Source organism: Danio rerio, chromosome 9 (assembly GCF_052040795.2).
Source record: "Danio rerio strain M-AB ecotype USA chromosome 9, GRCz13ab, whole genome shotgun sequence".
In the NCBI taxonomy this organism is placed as follows: Eukaryota; Metazoa; Chordata; class Actinopteri; order Cypriniformes; family Danionidae; genus Danio; species Danio rerio.
Genome location: NC_141029.1, coordinates 24295887 through 24316878, shown reverse-complemented (window position 1 = coordinate 24316878; position 20992 = coordinate 24295887). Strand labels below are relative to the sequence as shown.

The window sequence follows — 20992 nt, the reverse complement described above, 5'->3', positions numbered from 1 at the left end:
TCGCACTAGGTACAGTTGCCTCGAACCGGGCCAAAGCACGCTTGTACCCCTTCCCGTCTCCCCCGACGGCCCGCACGATTACGTCATCGATGCTGCGCTGTTCAGTGAGAAGCGCTCTCTCACTCAGCAGCACAGTGGAGATTTCTCTAGTTATATCGTTTCAGTCTTTTGCTATGCAGTGACATGCAGTCAAATATTTCGCAAAACAGTCCTTAGGGATGCTGTGACACGCAGTCAGATATTTCGCCGAACAGATCGGCCACTTCTGGTGCTCATAAACAATCATAAAGCTCTCGTGCAGCAGGAATGAGGAGGTCTACTGAAGCCGCGCAGCTGTGGTGCAGTGAGGAGTTCTCGTTTTTAATAAACTACGGCAGTTTGAGTTCACTGAACAGTAAGAATGATTAATAAATCCATATGAAACAGCCCCTTAAAAGTCACGTCTTACTTTCAGTTTCGGGCTTTGGCGCGTTTTGCACTCACACACAAGCGTACCGTGCCAAAGCCCAAGGGAACCGCGCTCAGGCACACCTCTTCCAACCGGGCCAGGGCCGGCCAAGTGAACCGTGCTTGAGCCCGATTCAGCGCACTCACACTTCTCAAACGATCCGGGAAACGGGCCAGGGCACGGTACGGATGGCATAGTGTGAGTAGGCCCTAAATTAAACTGCTGTAAAAATGAATCAGAATTTATTTATTTATTTTTTGGAATAGATCTGTTAATCAATCTCAGTCCTGATCAAAACTACTAAATGTTTTAAACAAATTGCAGGATTTTAACTTTTTAATTGCCAAATTCATATATTATGTCAATGATTTGGTTAAAAAAAAAAAAAAAAAAACACAAAATGATGTATTTTCAATATAAAAAAATAATTGTGGACTGGATTTTTTAAACCAACCTTTTATCACAGTATGGACATGTGAACAATTAGTAACAACATTAGCTTGGATGCATTGTTAGATTTTCATTTATTCTCCCTAATTTACTGTTGGTGGCTGTTTTTGCCCCATTAACTTCCATTATAACCACATTTAATGGTGCATAAATACACAGTCTTTGTTTTTGTTTATTCCATGTAGTTCTGAGAGCTCAGTTGCATGTTTTGATTTTCTTAGGCCCATCAAAGTAAGTATGCAAAGATCACTTTCACACACTTTAATTTATTGTTATACTCCAAATAAAATCCAGAAAGTAAGCCTTTTTTGCACAGGCCTATCTAAAGAGTTAATGGTGCCAACTGATGATCAACAGTAAAAATGACAAATTTTACCTCTTCCCAACTGGGAAAACCACCAACAATCAAAAATGCATGATTATATGATGGCATGGTTTTGCAATCAAAATAATGTGGTTATAATGAAAGTCAACGGGGCAAAAACAGCCACCAGCAGTAAATTAGGGAGAAAATATGAAAATTAATCAAAAACACTGCATCAAAGGCAATGTTGTTTCACACGTCCAAAAAATCCAGTCCACAATTAATTTTATATTAAAAACACATCATTTTGTGTGTGTTTTTTCACCAAATCAGTGACATCATTTATGAATTTGGCAATTAAAGAGTTTAATCTTGTAATTATGTAAGCAATTTAGTGGTTTTGACCAGGACTGGGGTTGATTAACAGATTTATGCAGATTTTTTTATATTCTTAAAAAACTTCAAAGCATTTTCTTAAAATATGTGTAAAATAAGATTTGCCACCAAAAATCATTCTGCTAGCTAAAACATAGAAATGATTATGGCATAATTAAGACCCTAAATTCCCCCAGAGTGTTGAAAACATCCCTAACAGTACATAAGCATTTTCTGGAGCCACATGTAATAATGTTGTTTTGCCTGTATATATACATATTTTCTGACATTAAAAGTGCCATTAGCCATACAAAGGACCAGCTAAAAACCCACTTTAATGTTCTACAGAAGAAAAACAAGAACTTACATCTTAGAAGGCCTGAGGGTTTGAGATGAAACAATATTGGGTGCATCTCTTATAGCACTGCTGCGCACCGCTATTTGTTTGAATCTTATTTCATATTCTCTTTCAGTCCCTGGGCAATGAAAACCGTTCTATTTGAAGCATAACAGGGCATGCTATTTTGCTCTCTTCTATTCTTATAATAAATAACATGCTATATAACCCTTCTTATTTTGTGGAGCCAAATACAACCACAAAATTTCATCATGCTACTATTATATGTTCAAGTTAAAGTTCACAGTTATTTGAGATCAACTGCAGATCTATAATTACTGTATGTACCACTCTAACCTCTAGGTGGGAAAGCATCTGTGGCTGGAGTTCACAATACAGTTCCACAACAATCAAAGCCACTGTTCACTAACACAAGATAACAAAGATCTAATGGCACTAAAAAACAACCCATGATGGTTGCTGAAATCGGAGGACAACTGTAGATTATTTAACAAAAAGTCATTAAAGACTCCATACAATTATAATAAGAGCTCTTTTAGGCCTTTAATCCATGTCTTTTAACATTAAGGTTGTCTACTTGCTATTAAAATTATGCTGACAAACATTTCTCGAATACGTAATTATGCGTTGAAAATTTACATTTGTTCTCTTCTCGGCAACGTAACGCTCTAGATCAGAGTTGTCCAAACTCAGTCCTGGAGGGCCAGTGTCTTGTATATTTTAATTTCAACTCCAATTAAACACCTGAAGCAGCTAATCAAGCACTTTCTAGGCATGCTAGAAACTGGTGTGTTGGAGGAAGTTGGAACTAAACTATGCAGGACACCTGCACTCCAGGACCAGGTTTGGACACCCCCACTTTAGATTAGGGGTTTTCAATCTGTGGGGTGTGCTCCACCAAGGTGCGTCAGCACCTATTAAGGGGGGAGCGAGAATTTGAGGTGTGCCCTCGAGTAAATTATGATGAGGATTTTTATCCGTTTACTAGACTCAATCTGAATAATGTTAGTTCCACAACTATCAGGCACCTATAGAGTTTATGCGTTCGGTTAAAATAAATGCAAATAAAATGAACCAGGTGCTTTTTAAAATGAATGACTATGAATGTAAGTAAAACCGGTGAGCCGTCTGACAAAAAGTGCTAAATCAAATCAGCAGGATGCCCTTCTGGATCTTTCACTTACTTCTAAGACACTACTGACTATGTTTACAAAGACATCTGTAATCTAGTTATTTGCCTAAATCTAAATTAGACAATAATATAATCAAGGTGTTTATGTAACCAGGCTATCCAGGTTTCCCAGAGTCTCATGTAATTTTGGGTGTTACATCTTTAATTTTTTTAATTTAACTGCAGTTCGGCAGTTTCATTTTCACTCATTAATATTTCATTCATGCTCCTATGACAAACTGGGATATTAGACACAAATATAGAGTAAGGACTGGTGGAAGAGTATGGTTTTGGAATGCAAATGGAATTTGATGGAAAGAAAAAAACTTCCACAATTTGTGATGTGTGTCTGCGGTCCTTTACTGACAGCCGTGTATGTGCATCTTGTCGCAAAATGCAGCGAAAAGTCCAACATGATGGTAATAGTTTGTTTGACTGCGGTGTTTACTTCAATAAGGCCACTAATATATGCATACTCCACATCAAAGTCAAAGTCAAAGTCAGCTTTATTGTCAATTCAGCCACATGTACAAGACATACAGAGAATCGAAATTGCGTTACTCTCAGACCCAAGGTGCTTAACATTAATATAAAATATATATATAAAAAATAGTAGAGTTTAAGAAAAAAAAGAAAATGTACAGTATATACATTGCACATAAATGTGGTCTAAAAAATATACATATGTAATAAAAATTGTAAACAATACAGTGACATTAAGGGCAATCATCCCTATGTGACATCAGCAAAGATCTATTGAGTGTCTCTCTACTGTACTCATAGAAATAAAGGTTTCAAAATGGTTTTTTTACACTGGTGCCAAAGAGGAACAATTTTGGGTTTATACTGAAACTAAACTAACATTTGTATTGTTGGTGTACAGAATATTTTAATAATCTAAATTAATCTAATATTGTTAATATAATAAAAATCTAAAAAGCCAAGTCAGTATGAACTGCCCATTAGAGACCAGTTTCTGTTAGATAGACAAGGTTGCTAAAGGTTTGAATATGTATTAATGAGTTGCACTCATTACAGAAAGCTTGTCAAAAGCCTGATTAGGGCTGGGTGATATTGCAAAAAAAGATCACAGTATCATTATTAGTTTATTATCATTATCAGTATCGTTATTGAACACATGTCTTAATTCGATTTCTGTTTAGCTCAATTATGACTTTAGTCGGATTAAGGTAATCAAAAATCACTGTTTACCTGGTAGACTCTTAATCAGAGCATTGTCTTAATCATATTAAAATCTTATTAAAGTATTGTTGCCCATGTAAACATACTATATGTTCAACTCAACCACACTGTCTATTAGCAAAAGACATCAGGCCTAGTGCTGGGTGATAAAATCGGTATGGGTATTTATTAACCAAACACCATTGTCAATATCGATTAAAAAAAGTTTGATATCGATATGATTGCTATAGTTTTATTAAAATGTGTTTGCTGAGCGTGAGCCTTGGAAGGAATGGTGTAAGTTAGTCATTTCCAATGATAGCCCAGCCACTTGCTCCCCATCTGAAAGATTTTTAAAACTAATTTTGACGTCCAATTTTTGCAAAAATGAAAGGACATTAAATTGTGCACTTTTTAACTCGAAAGCTGCTAAAAATGCACTTGTCACTTTAAATGAATTAAATTGCCTTTCTGGCCAACATTGTATATACTTTTTACTTGAAATCAATTAGAATTTGCACTTGGCACTTTATACGCACTTCTAACATTGTATTGTTGTTATTTTTAGAATTGTTGCCTTTTTACCTTTTTATCTCTTCTTGTTATTATTGTTGTTGTTTTCAGACAATTAGGACTATTGTATTTTGTACAATGACAATAAAGATTCTGATTATGTCTTTCTTTTTTCATTCTTCTATAACCTGTTTTAACATATTTTAATCTGTTTTTATTTTTCATACTCGTCTCTTTTATTCCTGTTTATGTAAAGCGCTTTGAATTGCCACTGTGTATGTAATGTGCTATATACATAAACTTGCCTTGCCTACATTAAAGTTTGCTTTGATTGTTCAGCATTTACACTTTACCATTGCACACACTTAACATTTTATTTACCAAGTTTAAGAGTCCCTTTAACACTTATGTTTACTTTATTATAAAGAGATGAGATATTTCGTTTAAATATTTTTTTTGACTATTAAAACTATTTACATTGGTATAATGTTTAATTAAAATGAAGTGGGTAAAAAAAAAAAAAATCCTAATATTTCTAAAGGAATTGTAAAAAAATATTCAATAACGATACTGATAATGATAATAAACTAATAATGATACTGTGATCTTTTTTTTTTTTTTTTTGCAATATCACCCAGCCCTAATCAGGCTTTTGACAAGCTTTCTGTAATTAGTGCAACTCATTAATACATATTCAAACCTTTAGGAACCTTGTCTATCTAACAGAAACTGGTCTCTAATGGGCAGTTCACACTGACTTGGCTTTTTAGATTTTTATTATATTAACAATATTAGATTAATTTAGATTATTAAAATATTCTGTACACCAACAATACAAATGTTAGTTTAGTTTCAGTATAAACCCAAAATGGTTCCTCTTTGGCACCAGTGTAAAAAAACCATTTTGAAACCTTTATTTCTATGAGTACAGTAGAGAGACACTCAATAGATCTTTGCTGATGTCACATAGGGATGATATAATAGTCCCTCAAAGGACGATGGGATGAGACTGGTGCTTATCATCCGAATAGGGAATTAAGCTCTAGCACCATCGCTTCATCACTTAATTTGAGAAGCAGACAAAGGGACAGAAATAGCCTGGGAGAGCTCCTCCTCTGCTTCTATGATCAGAAGCAGACTGTTTTTGTCTGGCCGGACTTTCACCTAAGTATGCCATCCCCTTTTCATTTTGAAAAAAAGAGAGCAATCATGAAATATCTGCTCCAAAAGACCTTTTTAGGTAAGTGGTTTCAATCAGAGGGCATGATCCGACCCTGAAGCCTGTGGCCTGCTGAAGGACACTGAGTGAAAAAAAGATCACACTCTTTCCAGTGAAAAGGCCAGTATTGAGATGAGTCCTTATAATGAAGTCAGATTAGTGTGCATACAGTAGGCAGTGTTTAGGAAACGTGCAGGAGTGTCGATGTTTGTGTTTCCACAAACAGAGCCCTGAACTTAACAGCAGAACCACACATGCTTCTTGCAACTGCACAACTGTGCAGAAAAGTCATAAAAACCCAACAAAATGTGTCGGATTCACATGGCGAAAAACAGACTGCACACAATATGTTTGAAAAGTTAGGAGAAATGCATCAGGGAGAGGAAAATTTATGCCGGTCTACAGGGCTGCGAAATGTGTCTGTTCTTTGTCTAGTGATGTCTCTACTAGTGAGGGGACTTTCCCTTTTGCTGTTAGAGAAAAAAGGTGTTGCCTTGTGCCAGCAGAGCATGTGCTTTCACTTCCTGTCTCTACCTTTTGTCCTCCTTGCTTCAAAATACAGTGAAGGCAACACTGGTATGAATCAATGTGCTACGACTGCATGTGTACTTTACAATGAATTTGACATTTTCTCAAACAATAATATAAATATATTTCAATAATGAATAAAGTTACCACAACACCTAATATAAGACTGTTCAGTGCGTTTGCCTGTCTCTTTCTAACTATTTTCAGGAGCCACCAAATTAGGTCAGAGGTCATGGAGACCTCAAGTGGAACTGAAGGGCTTGATGATTGAAAACAACTGTAGAACTGTTTTCCTATTTGTATAGCTGTGTTAATACTGTCTAAAGGGATTTTGATATAATAATAATTATTATTATTATGTATTAATTCTGTTTAAAGCTATTTTACTTTTTTTTCAAGATAGACTTTGTGTAGTAAGGATACAACTGCCTGAATGTAGATTATACCGGTTTTTAACCCGTTTTGATAGACGGCTGAGAGTACACTTAGCCTTGGGTAAGAAACAGATTTGATGTTAAGTGTGCATGTATTCTATTTAATTGTGGATTCTTGTCACAGGTCTGGAGCCAGCTCTAATCAGTCTAGTGGATGTCTGACGTGTATATGCTTCAGATATTGTTCAGAATTGTACGCAAGCACACACACACAGGGAAATTTTCCTAGTCTATCTGTGTTTTAACCAATCAGGTTAAAACGCCTATATGCATGATGCAGTTAATGACATTATGTGAGAGTATGATTGATGTGTATTTGTGAATGTAAGGAGAGCAGCCTAGGATCTTATTGCAAATAAACTTCAGTAAACTTTATTTATTTGAATCTCTCTTTCCAGCTCTTCTTCATCTGACAGACTGGTCATTATTAGGGGATGATCATGTTTGTTTGAGTTAGTGTTTTTATCTGTTTCAATTAATATATTTATCTGACAGTAACCGTCCTTAGACCAGCATTAAGTAATTAGCTATGTTTCCATCCACCTATTTAAATAAGCATTTTGGAATGAGTAGGATACATTTTTATTTGGATTAGTGAAAATGTGCATGAACTAAAATGGAAACACATTTCCTGAATAAATTCCAGAATGCTCTTCAAAAAGTATTATTAATTGATCATATGATAACAAAATTGAGTGTGATGAGACAATTCAATTCATGTTCATTTCAATAGCGCTTTTACAGTGTAGATTGTGTCAAAACTTAACTTAGCTCAACATAGAAGTTCTAGTAAATTGAAAGATGTCTGTTTAGTTTTCAGAGTTCAGTTGAGTTCAGTTCAGTGTGGTTTAAATTTAACTGCTGAAAGTCCAAACACTGAAGAGCAAATCAATCGATGCGCATCTCCACAAGTCCCAAAATCAAGCAAGCCAGTGGCAACATTGGTGGGGAACAAACTTCACCAATTAACAAAAGTGTTCTCGTTGACTCATTGGAAGGAAATGGTGGTTTATTTGAAAATGTTTTATGCAAAAATTTTCTAATTAATCTAATTTTCTAATCTAGTTTTACGCAATAGTTTAATTCACATCTTTGAATAGAAACTATTTGTAGTTTACATTTTTTATTTTTTATGTATTTTCTGTTTTCATTTTATTTAAAAAAAAAAAAACACAAACAAAAGAAAACTAAATGAAGTTTTAGTTTACTAAGAGCATTATACAATGGGGGAAATAAATATTCAACTCGTCACCAGACACCAGCTGAAATCTTTCAGTATTTCTTAAGCAACCTTCTGCCCTTTGTTATTTAATATTAACTGCTTCAGTCCAACCTCTACATTACTAGGATGATGAAAATAAAGCCAGAGTGGACATTTCAGCAAGACAGTGATCCAAAACACAGCCAAGGAAACTCTCAAATGGCCCAGCCAATCACCTGACCTAAATAAAATAAAAATACAAAATAAAGATCAGTTTGGATAGGCGAAACGCACAGAACCATCAAGATTTTTACACTGTTAAAGTCTGTGAAGTATTCACACCTGAGCAAATTATGTGACTTCATTCTCCATATGAGAGGTGTCTTTAAGTTGCCTCCACCAAAAAAAGCCTTTAATAAATACATTTAGGTAGTTTACTATTTTCAGAACAATTTTTATTCAGATTTTGTTTGTTTTGTTATAATTTTATGTTGGTATAGTTTGGGTTTTTACCAAAAATCTGGTTCGATATCATGTCATGTTTCTGCTCCTTTAGATTTTTTTTTATTTTTTATTTTTTTTAGAAAAAAAAAAACATAACTTGTTCAATTTTCCCCCACTGTATTTTTATTTGTTTATTTATTTATTTGTTAAGTCTACAGAGAAAAGAAAAATGCAGTGAATTCCTTTAGCCACTATAATTGTATAGTGTAATTATTGTGAAATCTTAATTAATAGCACTGTTAGTAGCCATTTTTAACAAAACTCAAATTAAATATCAATTTATTGCACATTACAATGCTTTGATGTTTAAATTAACATTTAGCATTCAATGGTTTATTTAGTTTAGATCTTTGTGTCTGTCTTTGCAAAATGAGCAAACAGGAATCTTCTGAACTGCACAGAGCTGAATCTGTGAGTGAGTGACCCTGTTGTACATGTCTATGGGGAGGACAGCAGGGTACAGGCAGAGAGACCCTCACACACAGATCCAGAGGGACAAGAGAGAGCCGGGGGGTGGGATTCACTAGCTATTTTTATCTCTCCGGCTGTCCCATCTCCCCACTGAGCGGAAACACTGTCCTTCGCACCTAACCTCTGAGTCCACGGGGACCGGTCACCTCGTTCTCATCATGAGAGCAAAAAAAAAAAAAAAAGTAAAGCGTGTCTCGTCTTTTTTTTTTTTTTCTTTTACAGTGCAGTGATGCATGAATCAGACAGTCTGGAGCACTATACCAGCTGTAAAACCAAGACTGTTCATGTTCTTATATCATCGTATGTCAGTTAGTAAAAATTGCCTTGTTGCACGTCTTTCAGAGCAACACAGAGGGCTATACTTGCACTAAGTGTGTGTGTGTGTGTGTGTGTGTGTGTGTGTGTGTGTGTGTGTGTGTGTGTGTGTGTGTGTGTAATGTCACTGTGTAGGTGTGAATTGTAAGACATGCATAAAGTAAATGCCTCTCCAAATCCCTCAACCAGGTAAGTTATAGGAAGTATAAAAACAGACGCAGCAAAACCAAGAGCCCTGATAGGCTGACAATACTTTAAGGAAACCAAATGAAATTTAATATTTTTTACCAGTAGATGAAGGTCAGTTTTGACTAGTATATGACTAGTCATGATATATATGCAGATATCTCCAATCTGATTTCGTACTAGTACAATTGTAATTGCAGATATCTCTAATTGTCATTCTGACTAGTCGAATTGTAATTATGACTAGTCAAAATATAATTACAGATATCTCTAAATATATTTATGGATAGTCAGAACAAGGTTTAAATGCTAAAACGGCTTGCCATACGCTCTCACCCAGCAGCACAGTGGAGATTTCTCTAGTTATATCGTTTCAGTCGTTTGATATGCCGTCAAATATTTCGCCAAACAGTCCTTAGGGATGCGGGGACACGCAGTCAGATATTTCGCCGAACAGATCGGCCACTTTTGGCGCTCATAAACAATCATAAAGCTCTCATGCTGCAGGAAGGAGGAGGTCTGCTGAAGCTGCGCAGCTGGCGTGCTGTGAGGAGTTTGCGTCTTTAATAATCTACGGCAGTTTGCGATCACTGAACAGTAAGAATGATTAATAAATCCATATGAAACAGCCCCTTGAAAGTCACATCTCGCTTTCGGTTTCGGGCTTTGGCGCGATTTGCACTCACACACAAGCGTACCGTGCCAAAGCCCAAGTGATCCGCGCTCAGGCACACCTCTTCCAACCGGGCCAGGGCCGGCCAAGTGAACCGTGCTTGAGCCCGATTCAGCGCACTCACACTTCTCAAACGATCCGGGAAACGGGCCTGGGCACAGTACGGATGGCATAGTGTGAGTAGGCCCTGACTGACTGACTAACCAACCAATCGATACCCCACACTCCCCCTTCCCTAAACCAAACCAACAGTATTTTAAAAAGCACCTATTGATCCACCCCCTTCACTTAACCCAACCGCAATGTTTTGAAAAGCAATCCAGAAAAAGAAAAGTCCCTGATTTTTGCCATGTTTTCAGATTTTACCACATTCTCTCCCTATTATTTACTTGTTTATTTTATGGCTTTTGTTACTGTCTTACCTACTTTTTGGAACAGTTCAACTCCGCTCTGCACCTCAACTCAGCCGACATACGTGTCAAGCTACCAGACACACTGGTAACAGTGGAAAAGCCATCCATAAAGAGCTAACCAATCAGCTGGTGAGCAAGAAAAAGAACGGCAACATACCGCCCCATAGTGTTTGTTTTAAAGACGAAATGCAGCCATACATAACTCTGGCTACATAATTGGTAACCTCCAGAAACGTATATAGGGCTATGCTTTTAAAATGAGCCTATGTTGGAAATGTTATGTGCAGTATTGTTTTGTGCATATGTTAGATTCGCAGCTTCTGTTTACGCAAACTCGCTTCATTGACTCTCACTTCATGGGTCAAAATAATGATGCCTTTCACTGGTTTTCACTTCAAGTTAAGACAAGTAAACAATGTTCTTTTGAGCTTTATATTCATAAAAAAAAATCATATTACAGCTAGTTAATTTTTTTCTGAAAGACCATGAGACTGGAGTTGACTCCAGAATTTTGTTTTTATCATTGTCAATAAAGCAATTAATTACATAAAAAAAATTATTTATTTTAAATTCATAAAATTTTCATCACAACATTACAGTACTTTTTTAAATTGATTTTTTATAAAAAATAAATAAATATGCCTACTTCTTAAGCTTAGGACTTTTAAAGCATTTTTTAAAAATCGTACACATCCCTATTTTTAACAACATGAACTGTTATTTCATGAGTAAACAAGAATTGAAGTACTGAATATCATCAGCAACAGGAAGCGAGAAGTTCTAATATAGAATCAAAATGTATAGTGTAAACACTGCAATAATTACACATTTCCTCACTATTAAGTAGCTACAGATGTGGAAACTAAAATAGCAAAAAGACTGATTAGAAATGTCCTTATAACTATTTTGATACACATGTCTGGCCTATAACTATTTTTTTCTCTCTAGTTTGAAAAAAAAAAAAAAACACCAGTTACACAACCACCAGTGGTTTCAGTGGACAAACAGTCCTGCATTAATGCACATCCTAGAGTGTGACAGACAACCATGTGGCTCCATTACTTCTCTGCCCCATAATGAGATCCAAAGCTGCATCACTGGGCTGGCAGGCTCTTCCCCAGAGACACAGGACAGGAAGAGGGGGAGGAGATGAAGAAGCACAGCATAAAACAAATATAACAAAGCTGACAAGCTTACGTTTCACAAAAAAACATCAGACGTTTCCAAGAACATTACAATTGCAATTATTTGCCAACATCAACAAAGATCTAAAAAAAAGAGAGCAGAATATCCTGCTTTGAATTTGCAACCACCACTAAATAAAACAATTACAGCTTTTAGCGAATAAAGAAAATGTCTCGATAAAGCACTCTTATTCAAACAGAATCACAGGTACTTTGAAAATTGGCTAATTTCTGGCAACACCATAGTGCAAAACTCTTTCACACATTCACAGCCTGAAACTGCATGTTACTGACACCCACCCACTTGCACGTCTAAAGGTCACCCACACGCGGTGAAAAACCCACTGCATCTTATTCTTTTTAACTTAACAGGACAAACCTAAGAAACAGACTAGTTTCCAGTGTGCCACCTCTGTTTTAGGGCAGTTTACAATATATTTTACGTTAAAAGCAGATTGAGAATAAAACACACGTGCACCAATGAGCCATTACGTCATACTGTTCTTGAAACATGTCTGAATGTATGTGGGCAAACAACATATATAAACTGTATATAAACCCAATAGAATGTATGAAATAATAATATTCTTAAGAGAGTAGGCAAAAATGAACAAGATGTACATCTTAAATTCTGTAATGAGCACATACAGCATGCAATTTACTATTGAGTGATGCCATTGGAAAGCATAAGTGAAGTAATGGCTTGCCTCATGTCCTGAGGTTAAACTTTGCAATGATTCCACAATATCATGACCTGTAGTGTCTAGTCAATTTTAACCCCCAATTGAAAGATTCTGCAATTTGACTATTGCGAGTTTGCACATTGCAATATTGATGCTGAAACAATATACATGCTGTGCAGCTTTAACTGATGCAAAATGATGATCTTTATTCATCATTTTGTAGACAAGTGTAACTAAAAAATCTTGTTACAACCTAAATGAGCAGAAGAGCATCTCTAAACATATAACACATTAAACCTTGAAGCAGATGAACTACTGCAGCAGAAAAGCACAACAGTGACGTTCTTGTTACTGTAGCAAAGATCAGGAAACTGAGGACATCATTTGCATGGACTCAACAAAAATAACAACAGAAGATTCAAAAAGAGTCTTCTGATGAGTCTTTATTTTGCTGTGACATTTAGATGGTCTTTTCAAAATCAGGCATAAACCACATTAATTCTTTATAGTTTAAAAGCCACATCCTACCTGAATATTATAGCCGATTATGTTTATCCATTTTTGACCACACAGTACCCATCTCTTGATGGCTATATGCAGCTGAACAACACCCCACATCACAAAGCTTTTGAACGTGGTTAAGTGGGAGAGGCTCTTCTGTTTACGACAGCCATGCACACATTTGCAAAGAGCTCTGGTTTCCTTTACAGGGACCTCCTGCTCTAACTTTACCATTTCCCTTGATGCAAGCAACAGCACTAGCTTTACTTGATATGTAAAACCCTCCCATTCAGTTTGAAGTTGTGACATTATATGGATTTCATGCACTTCATTATAAACAGACTCCGGGAATAACACCAGCACAGCACTGACAGGGAATCTATTTGCAAATCTATGCCCTGACTTGAGAATCAATGTCTCTGACAGCTTCTTGATGAATGTTTAACATTAGCGTTACTACACACACCGTCTATGTTCTACCACCTCTATTAGCATGCAAATGCACACAGTATTCTATCTTCAAGAAGCAAGGGAATAACTCTCACTCATATGTTTCCATCTTGAGAGGTTTGTCTTTAACCTTTAGACTGATATTAATTACATAAATATTTGTGGGAAAAAAAGATGTTATATAGCGCATTTACAGTGTATGGCCATACACCTAAAGCATTTCACAATCATAAGGGTGATCTCTCCACACCAGCATTCACTTGGATGATGTGACGTTAGTAACAGGACAACGGCGCCAATGCGCTCACCACAAACTAGCTTCAGGAAGTGGAGAGACAGTGATAGAGCCAATTCGGTGGATGGGGATGATTGGGAGGCCATAATGGTAAGAACCGAAGGAGGGAGTTTGGCTGGGACACCGGGGTTACACCTCTACTCTTTTAGTGCCACGGGATTTTAACGTCTCATTCGAAAGATGGCGTCCACTCACAGTATAGTGTCCCCTTCATTTTTACTAGGACATTAGGATAGAGGTCTGCATTTACTGCACTTTTCAAATAAAACATTGTAGTGTTCGGTAACTCGAAGAGAGAGAGATAGTGTGTGTGAAAATGAGAGAGAGCGTGCGCATCCGCCATGGTGCTGTGTGTCACTTGTTATAGGCTGTCTGGACTCTGTAGCATAGAGCTGGGTGTTTTTTTGAGAGGCATATTTAATCGCTATACATTTTACACTCTTCCTTGGCCCAATATGTACCCTGCTATGTGTATAGAAAGAATGCTGATATGATACAGTTTATGAAACCAAAATTGGTAGTTGGCAAATACATTGAGTGGACATGTTTGTAAATCTGACATTGAAAGAGTCAGTGCTTCACCAGCCACAAACCTCACAGCACGTCAAGCGGCACTCATGTCTCATCACAAAGGGGTAAACAAATCTGACATTTAGCCTACAATCCGTGCAGAACCTACACTTTTATCTGTTATCTTTCTCTTTTGGTAGTACACAATTTTAACATGAGATTTTGAAAACCTGAATTTAGCAGGAATGGTCGAGTTGGGTCGGGTAGAAAAGAGTAAATATACTCGCAGTTGCAGTTGGGAGCGGAATAAAACCTGGCGGGAGAGGTACTAAAAATTCAGTCCCACGCAGATTAGGACTCAAGCAGACCGCAGGTTGGGTCCCCCTGCTGGCCTCACTAATATCACTTCAAACAGCAACCTTTTTTCCTATGTGGTCTCCCATCTAGGTTCTGACCAGGCTCCGCCCTGCTTAGCTTCAGTGAGTAACTGGTCTTGGGTTGCAGGGTAATGTTGATATGGCATAATACAACCAACTAAATATAAAAGCTGATGATGAAACTGATTCACATTTGCTAAAGGCACAAAAAAAGAGGAAAGAAAAGAACCAAAAAAAGCAATAAAATTTTTAATTAAAATCTTAATGTCTACTACAATTTAACTATGGTGAGCTATCATGCCCACATGACAGCTTTTAATAATTCAGCATTAGGTTTAAATAATTCAATTTGGATTTCAAAAGTAGATATTGCATTTGAAAATTTAAGAACATGAGAAATGATTGCAGCTGGGGCTCTGAATGTCTGATTAGTGTTGCTGAATGCAGCATCTGACACATACACGATTAAACTTTAATTACCTAATAAACTGCACATCCACTTAACAGACTTTAAGGATTTTAATACCACATAATAATACAGCTTTTTCATTTAATCTCTCTTTATGCACTGTACAATTACAAAAGAAAAAATGATCATGATTTCAATTCAATAATCTTTTATTTTTTTGCCTTAGAAAGCTCCAGGTTGCACACTTGGGATCTATCAAGTTGCTATAAATAGATGACTAGGTAGTTCATCCTTCCCTGATAAGCACTGTTTGCTTTCGCAATAAAATAAACTGGGCTCAATGAGCTCCAGTACATTATTACTTTTCCACAGCTGCATCATTTTACTGCATGCCTCAAGCAACAACCTCTCTGTTTGCTCACAATCACGTGGACCGGTAAGGTAATTGGTTTTACTTTCAGAATAGCACTCACTGTGCAGATGGGTTTTAACCCCTACGAGAGGTCTGGCGGAACTTGTGTTTATTGAGGCAGATCCTACTGCGGCAGTGGGAAAATCAACCATGTTAAGCATCTGCCATAAGAATAATCTGGGCTAAATAAGCAATGGATGGAAAGCAGGGGTTTAAGACGGCAGGAGGCACAGAACAATCTGACTCAGTCTGGATGTGAGGGTGGGTGTAAAGAACAGGGTTTTCAGCAGGACATCACTGTGCAAAGGGACAAACCCACTGACACCTAATCATTACACCCACCACTGGCAGATATGCTGTTACTGAGGGTGGAAATAATTAAGTGGAGCTGGCAAGTCAAGAAATGCAATTTGGGAATAGCTTTTCAAAGTGCAGCTTACCTTGTGCCTGTGGTGGAGCAGCGGAGGCGGTGCTTTCCTGTGGTGTGCGCCGATATATCACTGTTCACTTTCTAAAGTTGAACAAGAGAGAGGAAAACCATACTGCTTTTTGATGTCTTGCCACTGAAAAAAAAAAAAAAAACTTTGGAACGTTCCCTTACAAAATGAAAGGCTGAGCTGAGTGTACCTGCATTTCAATTCCTTGTTATATTCTGCATTTTTAATGAACTGCTTCATTGTTTAATAAGCTGCTTGGTCTGCTTCCATGGAAGTACGGTTGTTTTTCTTTGTATAGGGTCTTAAAAGGACATCAATTAATAATTGAGTTCAGTTTGGTCTGCTCGTCATGTCATGCACAGTAACTAGAACAAAATGTACCTATTAAACTGATTTGAAGTAAACAGATTAACAATACAAACTGCTTGTATCTATTGTACTTAAAAAGATTGTTTGCTGGTTTGATTGTTAAGGTGGCAGGAGGCACAAAAACTGCTTTAAAAACTTAAATTTATGGTACGTATATTACATGAATGACAATGTCATCAAAACAATCCCTGTTGTCATTTTGCATTCCAGGCTGGTTGGCGATGCCCCTTTGTCATGACCTAAATGGTTTTTAAGCAACACATTCAGGAAGACCAGCTGAAACAGAAAAGCAACATAGGTTAGCTTAGAATTGCCAAACAATTCTTTTTTGGGGGGGATGTTGTTAGATTAAAGAAAGCCTATGATGAAAATAATTTTTTGTAAGCTGTTCAGACAGAACTGTATGTAGGTATAGTGTCCACAGTACAGCTATAAACAGGCCAATGAAAGTTAGGCCCGATAGGGCCCAAGCCTGACAAAATTCGGCCTGAGCCCAACACGTACATTTTGATTGAAAGCCCAAACCCGTTTACAGCCAGACAATATTTAAATGTGCACATGCACAAAGCTCTTTTGCCATTTTTCAAGAATGAGTTTTCAAGAACAAGTTATACAGGTATGTGTTTTAACATAATTTATTCAAAACAAATGTATAGGCCACATAAAAGTTGAAACAAACAAATAAAATGTCATCAGTAACATCCTAACATCTTAGCACTATAAATAGATGTAGGCATACACTTAGCCACTCAATTGGCCAGCACACCAATAAAGTCTTTTTAAGGCAACGGGTGAAGCTGAATAATTAAAGAAAAATGCCAACAATTAGCCTATATACTCTGTCTACATTAAGCATTTATGGTTTAATTAATATTTAGTTATAATTTGCAAGTACTTTACTCCCCAAGATTAGACATTGTAAATGTGTTATTTTGGAGGAACACTTTTTGAAATAACTGTTGCTTTAGCGCAGTCCTGCGCTCACTGATGGTGCGCCCAGCAGCACTGAACAGACTTTCACTGCTGCTGCTACTTGCAGGAATGCATAGTACTACTGATCAGGCTAAGTTTTGGGTAGGAGTGCTTGTTCATCTTCCACCAGGCAAGAACATTCATTTCATTTCATTTTCAATGTCGCGAGTGACCTCGTCCTTTTCTTTGTCAGCTTGCTGTACATTTTCCCATTCCGCAAAATTCGCTATTTTTGACTTCTCTATCATCATTTGCTTCACCATTGCAGAGATGGGTTTTGATGTTGTAACAAATGATTTGATTAATTTCTCGCACTAATCGAAATCGCCGATGGCCGACAAACGTCGCAATGCTGAGCCAGCATCGCGATCCATCGCCCCGTCCCACATTTATATTGATATATAACTTAATTTTTGCATGTCATCTTAATAGCAATAACGGCCTTTTCATGTGCTGTGTTAAATGTTACATATAGCTGCCGCTTGCACAGCTGACAGCATCATGAGGATTAAATGAAGGATTATACAGAACCTCTCACGCTTAAAATGTGTAGATTCAGTGGCAAACGCTGTTACCTGCAAACCACCCCGTCCCAAAGACTTTACAGTGAATGGCTTTTGTCATTTTCATAGCGGACTGGAAACACTGGAAATCTTTTATCCACTCTTGGAAAAGTGTAAATAGTGGATTAACATTCAGCACATGATCGCTAATAAGATGTGCCATTATTAGTAACTGTAGGTAAATCAGTCAGTGTTATTTTCATTCTCTCACCTTCAGCGCTTCAGCTACATTTTCGAGGTGTAGCTCCTGTCATCTGAAGGCAAAAAGGCATTGACTGAGTGATTGACGGCTGACATTAACTAATCATTCGCATTCAGTTCTAGAGCAGTGAGCCAATAAGAAGAGCACAAAGATGGGGCAAGTACTGCAGGCTTTTTTTTTTTTTACTTCAGCAAGTCCACAATCACAGAATAACTGTTTTAATCTATTCCTGAGTGCTGAGTTTGGTGTTTTTAGGTGCAAAGACGCATTTTGCATAAATGTCTCCTAAATCTCCAACCGAACTCTCGTCTCCTCCACCAGCTGTGGGAAAAGCTACTAGAACCACACTGATCACTGTGCCTATTCATGCCAGAGTCCCGCGGCAAAAAAGTGACAGGTGGTCATTTGTTTGTAACTTTATTTATTTTTGGTTTGGTTATGGGTAAAGCAAAGACCATGTGGCTCAGGTAGTGAAAATGGTAGGCTACAATTAATTAATTCAGTATGAATTAATTAATATTTAGCAACCAACCACTCCCCCCGCCAATGACGACGATGGCATCATCCATCGCGATGTTTCACATTAGACATCGTACAATGCCAAATTGGTCAACATCGCCCAACCCTAATCCAAATCCCTACCATTTTGAGGCCCCTGTAATGTGACGTAGGACTGCAGTTTCCCTGCCCACCGAATGGATTGATAGCTACGTATTAACATGTCTCTGTAGTAAAGCGTATAATCATATTAACCAGACAGGACAAACAACCTGGATTATAAAAGACGCTTCAATCCTGGTTTGTGGACATTAAATCAGGTTTGTTTTGTACATTGTCATGACAAGATATTTATACAGCAGTGAATTTTATTGTGCGTGTGCATGAACTTCATAACAACGTTGTGTTTGACTCATCCTTCTCATCAACTACTTAACTCCACAAAAAATACATTAAATAATAATCACTGGGAAAGTTCTTACTGTAGTATTTCTCACAAACATTACGTGAGATCTGCTTTCTTCATGTCTGTCACTGTGCTGTTTATCTGACACAGCTGAGGCTGAGATAGAAGCACACTTTGACACGCACGTGGGAACGGGGGGCGGGGAGAACTAGCATTAAAGGCACACGCAACAAAACCAGCTACATGGTGCTCAGAGTAGAAAACTCTAATATTCTGAAAGGTATAATAAATAATCTAATGGGTGTTTTGAGCTGAAACCTTACAGACACATTCTGGAGACACAAAAGACTCCTCTTAAATCTTAAAAAAGACATAAAATAGTGTCTTTTATGAAACAAAGCACACAGACAGAGAGACACAAAAAAATATCCAAGAACTACATTCCCTGACAAATGAAACCAAGTAATCATTTAACTTGATCCCTAACAAGCAACATCAAAAAATCAAAACATTTCATATAGCAACCGATCATAACCGAGGGTGCTCAGCAACTATATTAGTTAATGTTGCTCATGCTGAATTTTTTCTTGTTGTGAATGATATAATTACTACACCATCTAGCTTAAAATGAAGCCTAGGCTAGTCTGGAAAAGACCTTGTATTCACGTAAGAAATATGCAATAATAACAAGAAACCAAAAGATCATGTCTGCTAATGAGCATGTCACGCGTATGTCATTAGAACATTTCCTAAAAGCATTTCCTTCATTTCCCTCTCCCTATTATAGCCATATTCCAGCTGCCCTGTGTTTATATCCACCTTGGACACCTCTCCTCCTTGTAAATACGGTGCTAATGTTATTAACATGCCTCCAGGGCTAATTACAGAGAACTTAATTAGCAGCCAGAGGAAAAATAAAAGGCAACATCAAACCAAATGATCCAATGTGTTTTCACTGCCTCGATTTTACAGGTTTACCAGCAGTGAATTCATTAAAACAACAGAGGCAACTTATAAAGTTATGTTGATACAATTATGATGCTCAGGTTTTAATGTAAGCACAAAGCAAGGGGAGAAAAGAACAGAATGAAGTCCAAACCCAATGACACATTGGCAGCTTAGTGATAGAAACCTCCAAGATATCAAAGAGGCTTGAAATGCTAGTAAGGATTTCAATTCACAAAAAAGAAGCATAAGCAAGTGTATTTTAGCCACAATAATTCATCTTCAAAGATGATGTTAATGCCAATGCCGATGATGTTAATACTATTTTTTTTAATCTTTTTTTCACAATAAAATGAAAATTACCTAATTTATTCTCTCTTATGTGGTTTAAAACTTTGAGTTTCTTTTTCCTGTTGAACACTGTGGAAAATATTTTGAAGAATGCTGCTTGTTGTGACCCATTGAGTCCCATAGTACAAAAAATACTATGCAGACCCAAACTGCTTGTTTTTCACGATTTGTTTTGTGTTTTTTGCGATAAAAACAACTAATTTTGTGTTAAGGTAATTTCCAGAAATTTGCAAACAATTTTGTGATATAACAAAAAATAAATAAATAAATAAATAAATAAATAAATAAATATATAAATATATATATATATATATATATATATATATATATATATATATATATATATATATATATATATATATATATATATATATATATATATATATATATATATATAGCCCCCCTGAATTATTAGCCCCCTGTTCATTTTTTTTCTCCATTTTCTGTGTAACGGAGAGAAGATTTTTCAACATGTAGAGAAGATTTTTTTTAACACATTTCTAAACATAATAGCTTTAACAACTCATTTCTAATAACTGATTTATTTGATATTTGCCATGATGACAGTAAATAATATTTGACTACATATTTTTCAAGACACTAATATACAGGTTTATTAGGCAGGTATATTAGGCAGGTTAGGGTAATTAGTACAATTGTATATATATGAAGTCAGAATTATT

General features: G+C 36.6%; 1 protein-coding gene and 1 long non-coding RNA gene across 39 annotated transcripts in view; one reads left to right on the top strand and one right to left on the bottom strand.

The window, feature by feature from the left end:
• The window catches only part of LOC147842349 (uncharacterized), a 736864-nt gene that overhangs the window by 85886 nt on the left and 629986 nt on the right, over nucleotides 1–20992 (top strand). The gene's annotated exons all lie outside the window — the stretch shown is intronic.
• dgkg (diacylglycerol kinase, gamma) overlaps nucleotides 1–20992 on the bottom strand; it is a 256255-nt gene that overhangs the window by 223476 nt on the left and 11787 nt on the right. For 16 of the 38 annotated variants that reach the window (XR_015499359.1, XR_015499362.1, XM_087267727.1 and 13 more), the window contains one exon: nucleotides 16007–16129. The exons of 9 other annotated variants lie outside the window; for them this stretch is intronic. The gene's annotated coding sequence lies outside the window, so the exon portion shown is untranslated. Of the gene's footprint in view, nucleotides 1–13140; nucleotides 13352–16006; nucleotides 16130–20992 lie in introns of those variants that run through there. 13 more of the 38 variants (XR_015499360.1, XM_087267729.1, XM_087267718.1 and 10 more) reach the window with 2 other exon arrangements.